This window comes from Rutidosis leptorrhynchoides, chromosome 5 (assembly GCF_046630445.1).
Source record: "Rutidosis leptorrhynchoides isolate AG116_Rl617_1_P2 chromosome 5, CSIRO_AGI_Rlap_v1, whole genome shotgun sequence".
Classification (NCBI taxonomy): Eukaryota; Viridiplantae; Streptophyta; class Magnoliopsida; order Asterales; family Asteraceae; genus Rutidosis; species Rutidosis leptorrhynchoides.
In genome coordinates this window covers 155,027,019-155,033,323 of record NC_092337.1, presented here as the reverse complement: position 1 = coordinate 155,033,323, position 6,305 = coordinate 155,027,019, and the positions used below count along the sequence as shown (strand labels likewise).

General features: G+C 35.1%; 1 pseudogene; it reads left to right on the top strand.

Moving 5' to 3' along the window:
* Positions 1–6,305, top strand: part of LOC139849114 (potassium channel AKT2/3-like) — a 96,674-nt pseudogene continuing 90,369 nt past the window's right edge.

The following is a 6,305-nucleotide window of genomic DNA, read 5'->3' as shown; positions in this document are numbered from 1 at the left end:
ATGGCTATGGCACTGCGGCTCGGAAATCCATCGGTGAGAGAGATAAATGAAGAACCTGTGGAGCAAAAAGTGGAGGAAAAGGTTGTGATGCTTCCGTTAAGTGGATCGCCAAGTCATGTGCCACCCTCAATGCCAATGGTTGTGACGCCTACGTTAAGTGGTTCACCAAGTCGTATACAACCCTCAATGCCTTCGATAAGTGGTTCACCAAGTCATATGCAACCCTCAATGCCTCCGATAAGTGGTTCACCAAGTCACGTGCAACCCTCAATGCCAATGGTTGTGATGCCTCCGTCAAGTGGTTCACCAAGTCATGTGCAACACTTACGATCCACATTTATGGTCTCTCCAAGAATCAACAGGTAACACTTTAAACATCGTAAACGTCATATCTAAAATGATTAGTGACTAACGGATCGAATAAGATCAGTAACTGTGTAAATGTGGCGAATTTAACTTAATATATATAATAATATTGTACATAAATCTCTTCACATGTTAATGACGAAACTAAAAGCATGTTAGTTATTATATTAGAAAAGCTAAACTAGTACGTAATTAAAACTTCAACTAATTGTGATTTGGTAATGAGTGACAAATTTAAGAGTTGTCACCGACTATTTTCATTTAGAAACCTCAAATGCATGCGTCAGTTTGTAAGGAAATACGACGATCACAAACTTCGATAAAAATTGCGGATCGTTACACATTGTGTACTTGATCAAAAGACGGAAGACAATATTAACACGAAAATAAAAGTTAATAAATATTATTAATATAAAAACGTCGAGATTACAATCAATTTAGAAAATGAAACAACATCTAGCCAGGAGATTGAGATCGATCATGATGTCCCCGTAGCTCTAGAAACACCAAAAACAGCGCACCAGAATGGCTTCTCCTTTCTTAACCCTAAAACACAATGATGACTCGTAAATATATGGGGCTGATAATCGTTTGTACGTATATATATGCGTCATTGATCCTTACGAATGAGATACTCATCCGTACTTATGAACATTATGAACAAATCAAACCTTTATATGCAGATGCTCCTATAAATGACGAGTTTCACCCATTTACAAACATCTAGGTGAAACAACACATATAATAAACATTCTAAATTATTTGACAGGCGACACCTATACAAAATATACATTAACGAATTCTTTCTTGGACGTTGCTAGCGAATTGGTGTAAATACACTTGCAATCTCTAGATCATCTCTGTAGTAATACCATAGTTTTTAGAATTTCAAGCTCCACTAGAAGTCTTTCGGGATACGCGATAATAGAGTCTCATTAACCTTGAGGTTATGAGTTCGAGTTCCGCCGTGGACAAAAATGGGAATGTAATGTGTGTTTGTTGTTCAAAAAAAATTACGTGATAAACTCAAACTTCGAACATCAATGATTCCTGACATTGAAATCGAAAAGCTAATGACATTATGTAGTTTCTTCACCTTTGTTTGAATGTGTTATCCATATTACTATAGCAACAAGATTCCCCTTTGACTGAACTCTTCAGATATCTCCGATGGATTCTTCATACAAACTGATTTGCTCGAAATTTCCAACTGTAAACTTTCCCCCTCATTGTTAGTTGTATCCTAATAAATTTTAATAGCCCAAAGGTCTTCATGACTTAAAAATGTGTAGGAAAATGATGTAGAGAAATCCGAGTCACATCTAACAACTCCAACAATTCAGTAAGCACTCACATTTATCAAAAATTACACATTAGAATCTGTATTGTGTATCAACATCTCAAAATAAATTCCCTCTAGAAATCGGATCTTAAAATGTGCGAAGATAAAACATGAGATAGTTGGCCCAGAAATAATTATATGCTCCAGATTACTCCACAATAAGTTCACTTTCAGTTACACTCTTTTGTTCTACACAAGATCACAATTTTATGTAAATCCAATGAACATAGGAGATCATTCATTAGACTTGTATAAGCATTTCTCCAAGTGAACTTTTTGTACATATTAGTTTCTCATTAATATGGATGAGTACACTCGTCCGTACAAATGTTTAGTTGATTTGTGCGCATGACAGCACCAGTACAACAGCCGCACCACCAAACCCTAAATGAAATTTTTGACGTTTTGCTCAAGTTTATCACCAAAATACACACCAAAACACTCTAAGGTTGCCAATAAATATATCCCTAACTTCAATCTTCAAAATCAAACATTAAAATTAAGGAAGTAAACAAAAATTTGTTGTCTTTGATCTATAATTTGATCCAACAATCAAGAGCTTGATTGAACTTGGCTCTAATACCAACTTGATGTTTCAAAAACGTGGATCGTAACGCATCGATCACATGATCAAAATACAAAATAGATAATCACGATGAATCAAAGTTAATCGATATTATTAATATATAAACTTCGAAATTAAAATCGATCTAAACAGAGAAAAAACCTTTAGCCAGCGGAGATCGAGCATGATCTCCCTTTAGCTCTGGAAACACAAAAAAACAGTGCACTGGAATGGGTTCTCCTTTCTTAACTCTTAACTCTAAACAAAATGAACACACACACACACATGAATATATATATATATATATATATATATATATATATCGAGTCTGATATTGTTCGTTTCGACAACTAATTGATCCGTACGGATGAGATTCTCATTAGTACGTATAAACATTATGCGAAAATCATACCTACATCTGCAGATGCTCCTGTGAATGATGGGTTTTACACATTTACAAATATCTAGGTGTACACCACATATAATGAACATTCAAAACTATTCACTAGGCGACGAGAACAAAATATATGCTTCAACATATATAAACAAGGACTCCTCACACGTCAAATGTCTAACCCAAAATCAACAAGGCTTCATAACACTCCAAATGTCCACCCCATCGAACGCCTACACTCAAATAAGGGTGACCACCCGGTCTGGAAGACAATAAATAAGGCCTCCTGCTAAGGAGCACAAACTTATGACTCCAATACATCTAAACATGGTAGTGCTTCAACGAGATATAGAAGGGACACCATAGAAATGAAACACCATGAAAAGATGAAAAGGGAGGAAACTATGACAATACTACAATGAAGAACTCGGGGGAAGTAGTTATGTGAAACCAACCGAAAACCCATTATGCATCCTTTACCCATTGAAACCAAGAACAGAAAACCCATTGAAGTCATTCAATCACTGAAACGCCAATGCCAACAAATCATCACGTTTGATAGTTTTCTTTCTTGCCATTCCGACAACACCAGTACTCATTTATGGATTTAATATTTAATTATTAATTATTATATTATGTTAGAGGGCTAAAATATAAAGTAATTTAGCAGGGTTTGGCAGACCTTAATGGTGGTATTGGCTGTGTATGGAGCATGGGCATACCCCTTTGAAGTTGCCTTTCTTAGAAAATCTTCACATCCATATAAAGTGTTCTTTATTGCCAACTCCGTTGTCAATATCTTCTTCGCTGTTGACATCCTTATGACCTTATGCATTGACCCCACTACTCATCTTCTCGTTCGGGACCCCGGAAAGATTGTCCAGAGGTAGACACCTTACACTGTAAGACTATATACAACTTTCATTTGGTTATTTATTTAAATGAGTTATTGGTTTTTGCTAGTTGCATGTCGATAAAATTTATCATGGATTTGGCGTCATCACTTCCATTTGAAATGCTTTCATATTTGTTCATCCAAAATTACCGTATGGGTCCGGTATACACCATTTTGCGTTTGCTCCGATTTTGGCGTCTCCGACATGTAATCGAATTTTTTACCGGGTGAGAATTCATGTCGACGATATATATATAAGTGTTACTTTACTAAAATCGCGTTTGTCATGTGCATTTATGCTTAACTGGTTGTGACTCATTTGTTGTCACTCCAGACTTGAGAAAGATATACGATTTAGCTACTTCTGGGTTAGATGTATCAGACTTCTATGTGTAAGTCATTAATTCAAAATAACATGATTTATGTTTTGAAATCGTGTTTAACTTCACATTAATGCATAAACATGTTATAAATGACAGGTGACGGTATTTTTCTTGCACTGTTTTGGGTGCATATACTACTTAATTGCAGTATTGCATCCACGTGAAGGAATGACATGGATCGGATCTCTAAACTCGACTACGAGGATGTCGATCTTCATGTGTTATACATCTCTGCGATGTATTGGTCCATAACCACCATGTCCAAGGTCGGTTATGGTGACCTCCATGGTGTAAACACGGCGGAGATGTTCTTTATAATTTTTTTCATGATCTTCAACATCGGCCTCTCAACCTATGTTCTTAGAAACATGACCAGCTTAGTAGCTTAAGGCTCTCGCCGAACTCTGGAATTCGTAAGCCATTTTTTTACACATTAAATAAACTTTCCTAGTTAGGATTTATAAAAAAAAAAAAAAAAAAATCACCATATTTGTTTGAACATTGCAAAACCGTAACGTCGTAGCTTGTTTCCTTGTAGAGAATGATTATTGAAACATCAAATTTCGTAAGTAAGAGCGAGGTCCCATCTAGACTTAAGGATCAGATTTTGTCATACCTAACCTTAAGATTCAAGGCTGAGAGCTTGAATCAACATCATTTGATAGAGCAGTTGCCAAGAACATTACGCAAAAGAGTTAGACAACATTTGTTTTTACCAAAACTTGATGAAGTATACATGTTCAAAGGAGTTGCAAGAGAAATTCTGTTACTCCTGGTATGCATAAACTTCTAACTTAATTTAGATTTAGACTAGAAATGAAATGTGATATCTAAAACTTATTTATGTTATAATGTTACTAATTCATTTTGATACTCTTTAAAAAATAGGTTGCTAATATGAAAGACGAATACACTAGTACACAAATGAGAATAGAAACCCTTATAAGAAACCTATTTTTGGAGAATGACATAAAAAGAGGTTTCTAAAGTGTATAGAAACCGGTTTTAATGTTAGAGAACAAAACCGGTTCCTTTGGTAGACTTTAGGAACCTGTTTTTGAACAAAAAGAGGTTTCAATCTTTTAAAACCCCTTTTATTAACAAACCGGTCTCTTTTGTAAACTTTAGGAACCTCTTTTTAGTTAAAACCGGTTTCTACCTCTTAAAACTTTTTAAAATTTCGATAACACTTTAGCGGGAAAGAAAATTCCATTCAAATCCACATCTCCCTCTACTTCTACCTCTCACATATTCACCAAAACACTCACTTTTGACTCTACCATTTCCCTCCACCACTCACTACCATTAAACACCCATTTTACCTCTTAATTAACACTCACTTGATTATTCACCAAAATCATCAACATAAAAATCAAGCTATGGCATCAACGTAAAAATAAACCTATATGATAGAAAGCTTTACATTTAATAAATAGTCTTGCAGAAAGCTATGGCATTCGTATATTTTATCTTCAAAAAAGATAAGTAACTAAAAATATGTAAATTGTTACACCATTCTTTAGTTATTCTTATTTTGCTATTATTTTTTGGATGTTAAAACTTTATGTTGCCTAAATTTGTGTTGTCAGTGAAAGATCTAATATGTGAACGCAATCATAACTAGGTTGTAATTTATTTACTAAATATATATTAAGTGATACATTTGCTATTTTGAATGAGTATCGAAGTTGAATTGGTATATTTTTTCTAGCTCTGAAGTTCTCCATCTGCATAGTAAACTGCTGGTCATAGGAGAAACAATTTTTACGCTATTTTTTTTAAAACAAAATTATATTCGAAACCGGTTTTTAACATAAAAGAGGTTCCAAATATACATAATAGAAACCAGTTTTAGCTAAAAAGAGGTTCCTTATGTCCAGAATAGGAACCTCTTTTTTAAGAAAACCGGTTTCTATACGAATACCAAAGAAACCGGTTATAAAACCGGTTCCACACTTTAGGAACTCCTACTTATAGGAACCTGTTTTAAAACAGGTTCCTAAAGCCCTTAAAAGAGGTTTCTTTTCCCATTTTTTGTAGTAGTGATACGTACCCCCAAGAGAAGACATTATAATCCAAAATGAGGCACCCGATGATGTCTACGTAATCTTATCTGGGGAAGTGGAAATAATAAAACCTGATCCGTTGGAGAAAGAACGGGTATTGCGGGTCTTGCATCCATTCGATGTGTTTGGGGAAGTCAATGCGTTTTCATCCAAGCCACACTCAAACACCTACCGAGCCAGTACCCTCAGCCACCTGTTGCTTGTCAAGACCGCTGCTTTGATTAAAGCAGTGCATAGCAAACAACCCGGGAACGTATCCATCTATGAGAATTTTATTCAGGTTAGTTTCTTAGG